Source organism: Pinus tabuliformis, chromosome 6 (genome assembly GCF_031772625.1).
Source record: "Pinus tabuliformis cultivar Carrire ecotype Pingquan chromosome 6, CPIR1, whole genome shotgun sequence".
NCBI lineage: Eukaryota > Viridiplantae > Streptophyta > Pinopsida > Pinales > Pinaceae > Pinus > Pinus tabuliformis.
The window spans coordinates 1,885,998,882-1,886,011,001 of NC_142292.1; positions in this window are offsets into that span (position 1 = coordinate 1,885,998,882).

Consider the following 12,120-nt stretch of genomic DNA (forward strand, 5'->3'; position numbering starts at 1 on the left):
TGTTCGCATGCTACAACTCCACCTGACGATTAAGTTTGTTGACTATTTACCTAGCTTAACATTTCTGACATGGTTATCTGTCCACAGTTTAGGTCCCCGTAGTTATCTGCAAAACTATTCACATGAACTAAACTTTTCCGGTGTGGTTCGTCTAACCCGCACGGTTTGACAGTGTTTAATTTGCATAGTTTTCATATAGTGTGATAGGTGGGTTTTGCATTAGGTTTTTTTTACTTAGGTTTATGTGCTAGGTCCACACTTAGGTTTTAGTGAGGATTTAGGACTTTAGCTTATGTAGTATAGGTTTATAAGCTTAGGTTTTTAGACCATAGATTAGGATATTAACCTTGTTACGTCACCTTATTAAAAAATCCATTACAATCAATATTGTCACATTGTGACAATTATCATGAAACATCATATAGACAATTTGGACCACATCCACCATGAATAAAACTGAAGACCATACTGGTGAGGTGACAAAGATGAAGATGAACTTAACTCTCTGGATAGACTAGACTGGCGAGATCCTCTTGGATCAATCCTCTCCACTTGAAAGCTTTTGGACCACAAAAGTTTGATTTAAGTAGATATTAGGTGAAGGTATAGTTCCCTCACTCTTCCAATCTCCATCCATCTTGCCTTGCTCGGATTCATGCTCTTGAGTCCTACTCGAAGATACTCAAAATCTCCTCACCTTGAAGATCGAATCTTCCTATCCAAGACGGAATCTTCCTGCAACTCATTCATATACTCAAGTGCCAAATCATCAATAATCTAAATCTGTGTATCTTCCTCGGGATCCACAATCATCAGAACCTCATACAACTTTAAATCTTCTATATTTAAAATTGAGTAAAAACACATGAAAGTAGGTAAATCTAATTGAAATTCATTATTTTCAACCTTCTCAACAATCTTGAAAGGACCATACCTGATGGGTATCAGTTTCTTACCTTCACCCTTCAACCTATCTTTACTGATGTACATCCATATTGATCACTGACTTGAAAATGATGATAGACTCAATGCTTGTCATGGCGCATTTTTTACCCACCCTGACTCTTCTCCAACTGATCCTATACTACTTCATGTATATGTTGTATTCGTTGAATGAACTTAACTGCATTGTTTTCATCATCATGTTCATCCACTTTATCCTCTTCACCAAACATGAAATGCATCAGTGACTTTGGTACATACACAAAACATGTTTCGAATGGTGATTGATTAGTCAAAGAATGTAAGGCTCAATTGTAAGCATGCTGCACATAAGGTAGATATTGATCACACAACTTAGGATGTTTACTGCAATAACCTTAGAGAATATGTATGACTATCCTGTTCACCACTTATGTTTGTCTGTCAGTCTGTGGATGAAAAGTTGTCCTCTTCTTTAGCTTGGTGTCCGTGAGTCCCCACAAAGTGGACCAAAAATATCTTACAAAACGAGTGTCTCGATCAGAAATAATGGAAGTAGGTAACCCAAAATGAACCCATACTTGTTCGAAGAACATTTTTGTATTTTGTTCAACAGTCACTTGCTTTTTCACAGAACAAGAATGCACATCTTGTTGAATCTGTCAACCACTACATACATGTAATCATGCCCTCTCCTGGACATATGAAGCCCTCCAACAAAATCCATGGAAATGTTGTCCCATGGTCGCAAAGGAACTGGAAGTGGCATGTACAAACCAATCTTTCAATTGCTTGGCTTGTTGGTCAAACACATCAAACATCCTTTAATGTACTTAACTACAATTTCATACATGTGAGGCCAGTAAAAATACCTTTGAATTTGTGCCATTGTTTTTCTTACTCCAAAATGTCCTAAAATGAAAGAATAATGTGCTTCCCAAATGACATGTGCTCTTTCTGTCTGTGGTATGCACAACTTACCCAGATGATATAAAAAACTCTCATGAATGTGATAATTGACTTCTTCCACCTAAGCACCATGAGTTAGTGATTCATAAATATCTTTGAAATCAACATCTGTATTATATTGTTCTATATAACTTTCGTGTTTTAAACAACTATTCTATAGCACTACTGAAGCATTCGAACATGGTCTAGACAACATATCAGCTACTTTGTTTGTGAAAAATTCCTTGTAATTAATTACTAAGTGAAATTGTTGAAGAAATCCCATCCATCTGTAATGACGAGATTGTTGAAACATAGTTTGACACTGAAGATACCGAAGTGGATGATGATCTCTGTGAATCATTGTTTCCTTACCCATTAAATAATGTTTCCATTTCTTAACACTTTCAACCAAAGCAAACAGTTATTTATCATATGTCAGATAATTCATTACTGTGTTAGGAAAAGTTTCAATTTGAAAACAAATTGGTTTCGATTTTTGAAGTAAGACTCCACCCATTGCATAACCAATAACATATGTTTCAATTTGGATTGGCTACTAAAGATATGGTAGAGCTAAGATTGGTTCTCTGACAATTTTTTGCTTAAGTGTATCAAAATATTTTTGTTGTTTTCCTCCCCACTGAAAGGGAACTTTATAACCTGTTAAAGCATGTAACGGTGATGCAATCAAAGAAAACTGAGGAATAAATTTCCTCCAATACTAAATTGCACCTATAAAACTTATAACTTCAGTCACATTCTGTGGTCTTGGCCACATAACAATCACATCGATTTCAGCTGGATCTATTTTCAGACTTCCACCTCCAACTCTGTAACCAAGATAATTCAGTGAAGTTTTCCCAAACTCACATTTGGAAAGTTTAAGGTACAATTTTTCCCTATGCAATACTTCAAACACCTACTTAACATGCCTAACATGCTCTTCCATAGTGGAACTGAAAATCATAATATCATCTAAGTAGATTATGACAAATTTATCGATGTATGGGCAGAGTACGTCATTCATAACCAGCGTGAAAGTTCCTGGTGCATTACACAAACCAAAATGAATTACTAACCATTCAAATAGTCTCTACCTAGTTTTGAATACAATTTTCCAGATGTCATTTTGTGCAATGCGAATTTGATGATACCCACTTCGAAAATCTAACTTAGTGAAATAAACAACATTTTTCAGTTGATCAAGTAAATCATCTATCCTCAGAAGAGGATACCTATTTTTTATTGTGATTTGTTTAAGGCACTAAATTCGACACACATTCTCCATTTCCCATCTTTCCTATGAACCAAAATTATGTGTGAGCCACATGGAGATGAACTGGGTTGAATAAAACCTTTTTCAATCAATTCCTAGATATGTTTCTTTATTTCTTCATCATGTATAACTCACATGTGATATATTATGATATTAGGAAGATGAGCATCAGACATCAATTGTATCTCATGTTTTATTTCTCACTTAGGAGGAAGATGTTTTGGTTCTATAAATAGACTTGGAAAAGGTTCTAGCACTTAAACCAAACTATTTTTAAACTGGGACTCATAACCTGAAAAAGCATCTTGTAGATCCTTATGTTGTTCTTTTACAACCATGCATACATATTTCTTACTTGAACTTATTAATCGCTTCATCTAATTGATTGAAACTAAATCTAAGTGTGATTTGAGTTTATGTTCCCTGACAATATATTCAATCCCGTCTTTCTTAAGGTGATATTTATGCTCTTTCGTATGAAACACTCCATCACGATGATAGAGATAAGGACTTCCTAGCACTACTCCACATATGTCTTGTGGAATCACATCTAAATCCACTTCATCAATGTAATTAGTTGTAATAGTAAATTTTAACAGACACCGCTTTGTGACATTAATCTGAGTTTCTTTATTTAGCCAACCTAATGGGTATGGTCGTAGATGATTATGTGCCTCCAAACCCAAATTCTTAACTAAATCTTCAGATATTAAATTTTCCTGTATCCACTGTTAGATGATGTATCTATTTTCTTCTGCTTAGAAGTCAACCTTATATGAAATAATTCAACCCTTTTCTCCTTATTCATATGATTTATGTTTGAATAAGGTGCAAAAATACTAGAACTTGAACCAGTGTCAGAAGCTTTACCTATCAAAACAATTGTAGTTATTTTACCTTCATCACCTAAATTGGGGCCTAGATCTTGTTGGATTGTTGCACTGGCCTTCTTTTCACCTTTCTTCTTCTGGAACTTCTCTATTCTGATTTATGGGTGAAGTTTCCAACATTTGGATTCATCATGTCCAGTCCTCTCGCTATGAATACAAGTAGGTCTTTCACTTTCCTTCTGAGCTGTTGTTGATCTCTTTCCCTTCAAATTGCTCTTCCTCTTCTTGTCTTTGGAATCCTTGATTTCCAACTGCTTGGATGTTTTCAGTGAAAACTTGAAAGGTCTACCATGTGATTCAATATGTATGACTTGAGCACACACTTCATCAAAGTTAGCAACATTAAACATCAATAATGTATGCTGTAAATATGAATGTAAATTGCTAATGTACTTTAATAAAGTTTCACGTGTATCCAATGGAATACCAAGCACCAAATATTTCTTCCTGAACTCCTGAGTAAACTCCTGAACATTGTGCCCCTTACCTTTCCTCAAATGCTGCTAATCAATAATATCTTATTGCACGTATCCCAAAGGATAAAATTGTTTTCTGAGAGATTTCAAAAAATTAGACCATGACGAGACGACTTTACCTTTCCGCTTTACATCTATTTGAGTATTACTTTCCGACCAAATTAAAGCTGTTCCCCCCATTCTAAGTGTGGCTAATTGAATTGTTGTCTTTTCATTAGAAATGTTCTCAATATGACAATACACTTCTAATTGCTTAATCTAGTTATCTAACTTTTCAGGATTCATTTCACCATCATAAATAGGTAGCTCAAATTTTATATCAAGTTTCAAAACAGATGATTTCTTAGGTTTCTTTTCTATTTTATAATTTGAACTGGAAGAAGAAGAAGAAGATGATGATGATGATGGAGATGATGGAGGAGAAGGAGGTTTATCATCTTTCCCTTTTCCCTTTTCCTTCTTTGATGTCTTTGAAGAAGATGCTGCATCTCTTGCCTTCTTATCTTCGTAGAGTTCTACCAACATCTACTGCATTCTCAAAACCACTTTCTGAATTTTTTCCTCGCTCATCTTCTCTTTAGGAGTTTTACTTGCATCAGATCCTGTCATTGTCGATTTATGAGCGACTTTCCACTTTACAATCTCTGGATCAAACTACTCAAGTGTTCCTTCTCTAGGTCACGACTTAGGCCCAGTTAACATTTAGTGGAAAAAATTCTACAAAACACATCCTCCTCTGATAGCAAATTATATGATCTAAAATCAATCATAAACTAAAGCTGAAGTAGAATTGATTACTTGCCAACAATGAACTAATTATTAAACTTAAGTGTTGAATGTGGAAGATTGAAGGAAAGAAGCTGATTTAAGACTTAATCAAGAACTTAAGAAACATAATTGAACATGAATTTCTAGCAAAAAAGAGATAGAATATAGAAAACATTGATTACTGAGTTCGTCCCTGATGGACTATGTCTTTGGGTCAGCTTTCAAGATTGGCATCCTCTTTATTAGGATTGATCAAAAGAGGTATTTCACATAGTAAAAACACCAGACTGAATGTTCACATAGGCACTTCTCGTCTCTGTAAACAGAAATATCTCTCTCCTATCTTTCCAACACCTACCCCAGTTTCCAATTCTGCATCTAGAAGACCAAGATATGCCGAAAACAACAACTGCCTCTCCCACTTAGCATTTACATACAAGTTTCAAAATCACTCTAATTGCCTTCTACATGATCAAAAGTTTGAATTTATAGCTCCATAGGTTCATTCGAACTCCTGATGCCAAACTTAGGCATGTATGGGTTGCATTAAATGTTGAATGTCTTGGTCTTGTTACAAGAGGACACCTTAGGATAGGGTTACATGGTGGTTGGAATAACTTAGCATAAAACCAGCAAGAAAAACCAAAAAGTGACTTTGTTTTAAAAAAATCTACTGTAAGTTAGGCTAAATATATGGAGAGGTTGACCTTCCCCATGTAAACAGTGGTCTTACCACTAACTACCACCTTGCAGGTTAGTTTTGGTGGTCTCGGTGACAAGTTCACATTATGCAACTCTGCCCGATGATTAACTTTGTTGACTATTTACCTGAATTAACATTTCTAACATATTTATCTATCGACGGTTTAGGTCACCATAGTTATCTCCAAAACTGTTCACATGAACCAGACTTTTCCGTTGTGCTTAGTCTAACCTGCGTGGTTTGACTGTGTTTAATTTGCATATTATTCATATAGTCCTATAGGTGGGTTTTGCATTAGTTTTTTTGACCTAGGCTTATGTGCTAGGTCCAAACTTAGGTTTTAGTTATAGGATTTTGGACTTTAGCTTATGTAGTATAGGTTTATAAGCTTAGGTTTTTAGACATTAGCTTAGGATTTTAACCTTGTTACATCACCTTATTAAAAAAAACCATTACAATCAATATTGTCACATTATGACAATTATCATCAAATGTGATATCGATAATTTGGACCACATACGCCATGAATAAAACCGAAGACCATACTGGCAAGTTGAAGAAGCTGAAGATGAACTTAAATATCTGGATACACTGGATGGACAAGATCCTCTTGGATAATGCATCCAAGTCTCAATGTCATGTTAGGGGATTGAAAATTGTCTTTTAGTTAAGATGCTTAGATTTGTATGGTTGGTTTTAGGTGTTGGAATGTATCCTTTTAGAAAGTAGTAATGTTGAGATTATCTCAGAAAAAAATTGGTAATGTTCTGTAAAAGAGGTACATCCCACATTTGTCATGAAGTAAAATAGCCTTGTAGTCATTTATTATAAAAGGAAGTGAAATTATACTATCCCACATTTATTACGGAGATGTGATTTAGCTATATCTCTTGGCATATAATATGGTTAAAAAACAAAGTATTTGTGAAGATAATAAATATGTTATTAACTTTTTGTGGATGTTTGTGATTTTCCCATGTATATATGGCGTGTTCTTAATTTTGTACCTTATCCTTCTTCTTTTATTACTTAAATTTTGTTCTATGCATAACAACTCATATTGATAATATTAGTCTTTATTTTATATTGTTGTATGTTAATTCATATTATCAATGTTTAGACATGTTAGTAGAGATGGTTACTATTTTGTACCTCCTTTAATACATTGTTTTTCATAACAACATTTTGTTCAATTTGTTTAGCACTTATTATTTTGTAGTTGTGTTGTCAAGTTTAGTATCTATTAAGGTTTCTCTTTATACTTAGGAATTTTAACTATAAGATTGTATGTTTTTTAGTTTTGACTTTATCTTTATCTCTGAAACAATGAAATAAGCTAGGATCCTCTGCTGGTTAGTTAAATTTGGCTTTTGTTTACATGTTTTTAAATTAGTTCCCTAACATAGTATTGGAAAATTTAATTTCTATATAACCTTAAAAAATTTGGAAACTTTTCCTACCAAGCCTAATTATTTTCTCGAAGCTAGTATCTTTTTCTATAGGCATCCATCTTCTATTAAATTTTGCTTACACGGTTAATTTTTTTGTGATCTACCTATGAGGCCCTTTCTCACTTATCTTGACACTATATTGGCCTATCTGAATTCCATACAACTTCAGAGATAGGTTATTGCTAAATTTCTATTTTGGGGTGATTTTAGATCTGAGATTTTCTTCTTGGCACCATTCTTTGCAGGTAGTGCTCTTGGTCCAACATGTTGGTCCTCTAATTTCACTATTATAGAAATTATTGTGCTTTTGATGTTACAATGCTAAATCCATATGCTATGTACATATAAAAACACCCCAATGAAATGATATCAAGTTTTCTTTGTATTTGTTTATATGTGGTTTAAATCTCATAACCACTCTCCATTCCTAAGTTATGTTGAAGTTATGCGGTGAGGGTCTCAACACTATTGTCTCCTCGGTCCACTCCTTGAATGTCGCTTGATGTGTGCTACATATCTATCATTGAGATTCAACCATTACCATGATTGGTATTTGGGCATGTGATCAAACGGCTAAAAACCCTAGCTATTTTCTTGGAAACCATGCCATTTATCTATAAATTTCCTACGATATTTAAATTGTTCAACTATCAAGGTTTGTTACCATTGTTAGGGAAGAAAATAAGGTTTTTTAAGTGGAAGCTTAGATGGAAGTGTTAATACGTGCATGTCCATTATAGAACCCTTGTTGAGAAAACATCTCTTGATACAGTTCTGATTTTTGATACATTGTCTAGGCCAATTTGAAGATGATCTCCATTCATGGTGAGAAAGAGCTTGGCACTAGGTCTAGTCTCAGCCTTAGCTTGTCTCTATAGCTCTTGGCTAAACTATATTCTCTCAACACATAAACACTAGTATAAAAAACATAACCATGTTCCTCAAAACTGTCATGTAGTTAGATATTCATAAACTTATGATATTGTTAAATTATAGTGGGATTCTTTCTATTATAAAATGTTATCAAACACAATTTTCTTATTGTTGACATTATTTTTCTATTTACAAGGATGGCATACACATGTGATCTACACTTGCTATCAACTGCATTGGATTCTTGACATTTTCTTTGGGACTCACATTGTTTGTAGCACTAAATTAAAATATCAACTCTCTAGTCATTGGAAAACATCATCACATTTTTATGTCATTGATTAGTTTGATGTTTTATTTTCTATAGTTTATGATAGATGCATATATTCAACATTAAATTGAATATCACTAAAATATAGATGGTATCCTTTTTATGATATATGACCAATATGTTTTTCTATGAAACCCATTTGTGTTTTGACACTTGGAACTAATCCCATATGTGGGAAAGTAGAAAAATAATGGAAATGAGTGAATCCATTAGTGTTATATGGACATATAATTAACGACTTTCTCCATGTCCACATTCACAAATTTCTTTTGTTATTTTTGGTAATGATGTTAATACATTGCAAGTGGTTACTACCAATATTGATGTTGTTACTATCAATTCTTTTGAGAAAAATGATGTTGATCCAGTTCATGAAGAAGTCATTATATTGTATTTTTTTTGTTTAGTTGCAAACATAGTAAGAAGGATACAAAAATTATTATCAAGCCTTCAAGGAAGATCATAACTCCTTTTTGATGAAATTGAATGAAAATGGTAAGACTATTCAAAACCTACAATACTACAAAAATAACCTTGAGTTAGAAGTAAGTCCTCTACAAAATGTTGAGAGGAATGTTGATTATGTTGAGCGGCTAGACTCATCTACTAATGATATTTCTTGTATTCTAATTGATTATACAATCATTGAAGTTGATGTCTTTATTTCATTACATGGCTATTATCCACTACTCATGTTATTTATCACATACTTTTAAAGAAAACTACTATACTAAACCCTATATTTATGCCATATCATCATGCTCATGAGAATAAAAGGAATTTATCGATGAATCCAAATTCTTAGAAACATGGCAGTTATAGTGTCATATCTTTGCAATAAAGACATGAAAGGTAGAACCATGGACTAGTGTTGAATATCTAGGTAGACTATCTTTGGAGTGATGAATCGTCATAGAGTGCATTTTAATATATGATTGGAGAATTAATATCATTATGTATCATCAACTAGTATTAGGAGATATAGTTATGCATATTTATAAAATTTTGTTTGATTAACATTTATGTAGATATTGTTAATACTTCTTAGGGTCCATTATTGTGCATCTTTGGTGTTAGTGTTTAGACCTCTTCAAGATTGTTGTTTGTTCATTCTTCCTCATAAGTGGTCCTATGTTACTAGTCATATTATTTATACGTCCCCTAAGTGTTTCTCATTGTAGGTGATTTTGTAAAAGTTATTTAAAGAATTATCCCATGAAACATCAAGCAATTAATATCTTCACCAAATCTATGATAAAGATGAAGTTTATATGATCTCAAAAATTATTAGGAACACATGATGTTGTCGTTAATGGGGAGTATTGATGTAATTCCATCTTTCTCCATAAGTATTCCTTCTCCCTAGTCATCATTAAGGGGGATGTTTGATTATGTTCCTTTGTTACTAGTGAGAGTCTTCGTACTTCCTCATAAGTGTTTCCTATTGTATGTGTCTGTCTTCAATACTCTTTGAAGAATTATCCCAAAAAGCATCAAACAACCAATATCTTCACCAAATCAATTATATAGGTGAATTATTTATGATTTCAATCTTTTTTTGGGAATGCAGAAAATTGTCATTAAGGGGAAATGTTGATGTAACTCCATATTTCTCTATAAGTATTCCATTTCCCTAGTCATCAGTAAGGGAGATGTTGGGATGTGTCCCTTTAGAAGGTAATAATGTGTATGTTATCCCAAAAGAAATTGTAATCCTATGTAAACGATGTCTATATCACATTCATCATGGAGAGAAATACCCTTGCAATCAATTATTGTACAAAGAGGTGAAATTACATTATCCAAGATTTATTATTGTGATGTAATTACTCCATATATATTAGTATATAATATATATTAGGGAGTCCCATGAGACATAGAAAATATAATAGTATTATCATTATAAAGAAGTGAAATATTTTTGTATGTTCTCTATATAAGAGTCGATAGTTCTGAATATAATAAAGAAACTATTAATTTCACATGGATGTTATCGCAATTGGGGTTTTACCACATAAATTCAATGTGTTGTTTATTTTTTCTGTTGTTTTCTTTCTTTTGTTCATTAAGTATTATTATATGCATAGAAGGCTAGATTAGTATGGTTACGTATTTGTTTTATATTATTGTATTTTAATCCATATTCACAATATTATAACAATATGTAGGTTATATCTTCACTTTAGCGAATACCATGTACAATATTAAAAGGTTTGATTAAATATTTCATTTTAAAATTTAGTTAAGAAAAGTTATGGCAATCAATATTATGTATATCAGTGGAGAATGCAAAATATTAAGATTACCATGTGATATGAGGTGTGAAGAAAATATGGTAAGTGTTAAGAAAATTTTAAATGAACAATTCACAATAAATATTAATTTTATACAGATGGTATTATTTGAATCCCAAGTGACTGCCCTTTGATTTTCAAAATGACATGGGTGGCTCTAATTTTATTGGCATTTGGATTTGGTTTTCATGATTTGCAAATGAAGTATGAATTTTAATATGGAATGTAATAAGACCTATTTGTGATTGCCACATTAACTTAACCAAAATTCAATGCTTTTCGTTTATATGATTTTGGTTATCTATCTTGGTTCTCTAATAAGGATGCTTCAATGTTGTCCTATATCATTGCAGAGTTCAATAACCTAGCCAATATCTGTTATGGAAGTCTAGATTATTGTTTGTGTACATATTTTCATAATGATCATATGACACTTTAGGAGGTCCTACGAATTCTCCTTGGCTCTTGGTCTTGTTTCAACATTGGTTTATTCATTATGTCAAAGGTTGTATTCATATATAGTATGATCGCATGTTTCAAGAAAATATTTTAAATATTTATATGTTCCTTTGGAATGGTTGTTGGATGAAAAATTGATATTATTGGTATAAAAGATTAATGTGTTGGTCCCAATTCAAGTTATCACATTATAATATATTTTACTTGAGTGTTTTTTTCCAGCTATGCAAGATTTGGTCATTTCATAACTTTCAGATTGTTGAACATTTGGTGACATTATACTCACAACTATTGTTGGATGTATATAACATTCAATGATATAACATGTTGTTATGTATTCGATTAAACTATTGATATTAATTTTTTTTAGTTTTCTATGCCTAAAATAATGTCTGGCAGCGAAAAGGATTAAATCGGATTTGTTTTGGTACTCGGTGCTGCATATACAACTTGGTGATCTGGTTTTGTGACATTTTTTTACAATGAATTCTGCGGCCATAACCTGAACCTATAGCTCAACATACCCTTCAATTTTTATTATTGTTCTTTCGTACATTAAAGAAACCACACATATCGACTACCCTATTCATGCCATAGGGTTTCTCTAAAAAATTATCGCCATCCTCATTTCCTACTCTGACTTCCCCATGTACTTTGTGAGGGCTATATTTTGGACCTTCATTCACTAATTTATCCTCTGTTCAAGATAAATTTTCCCAAAAGATTT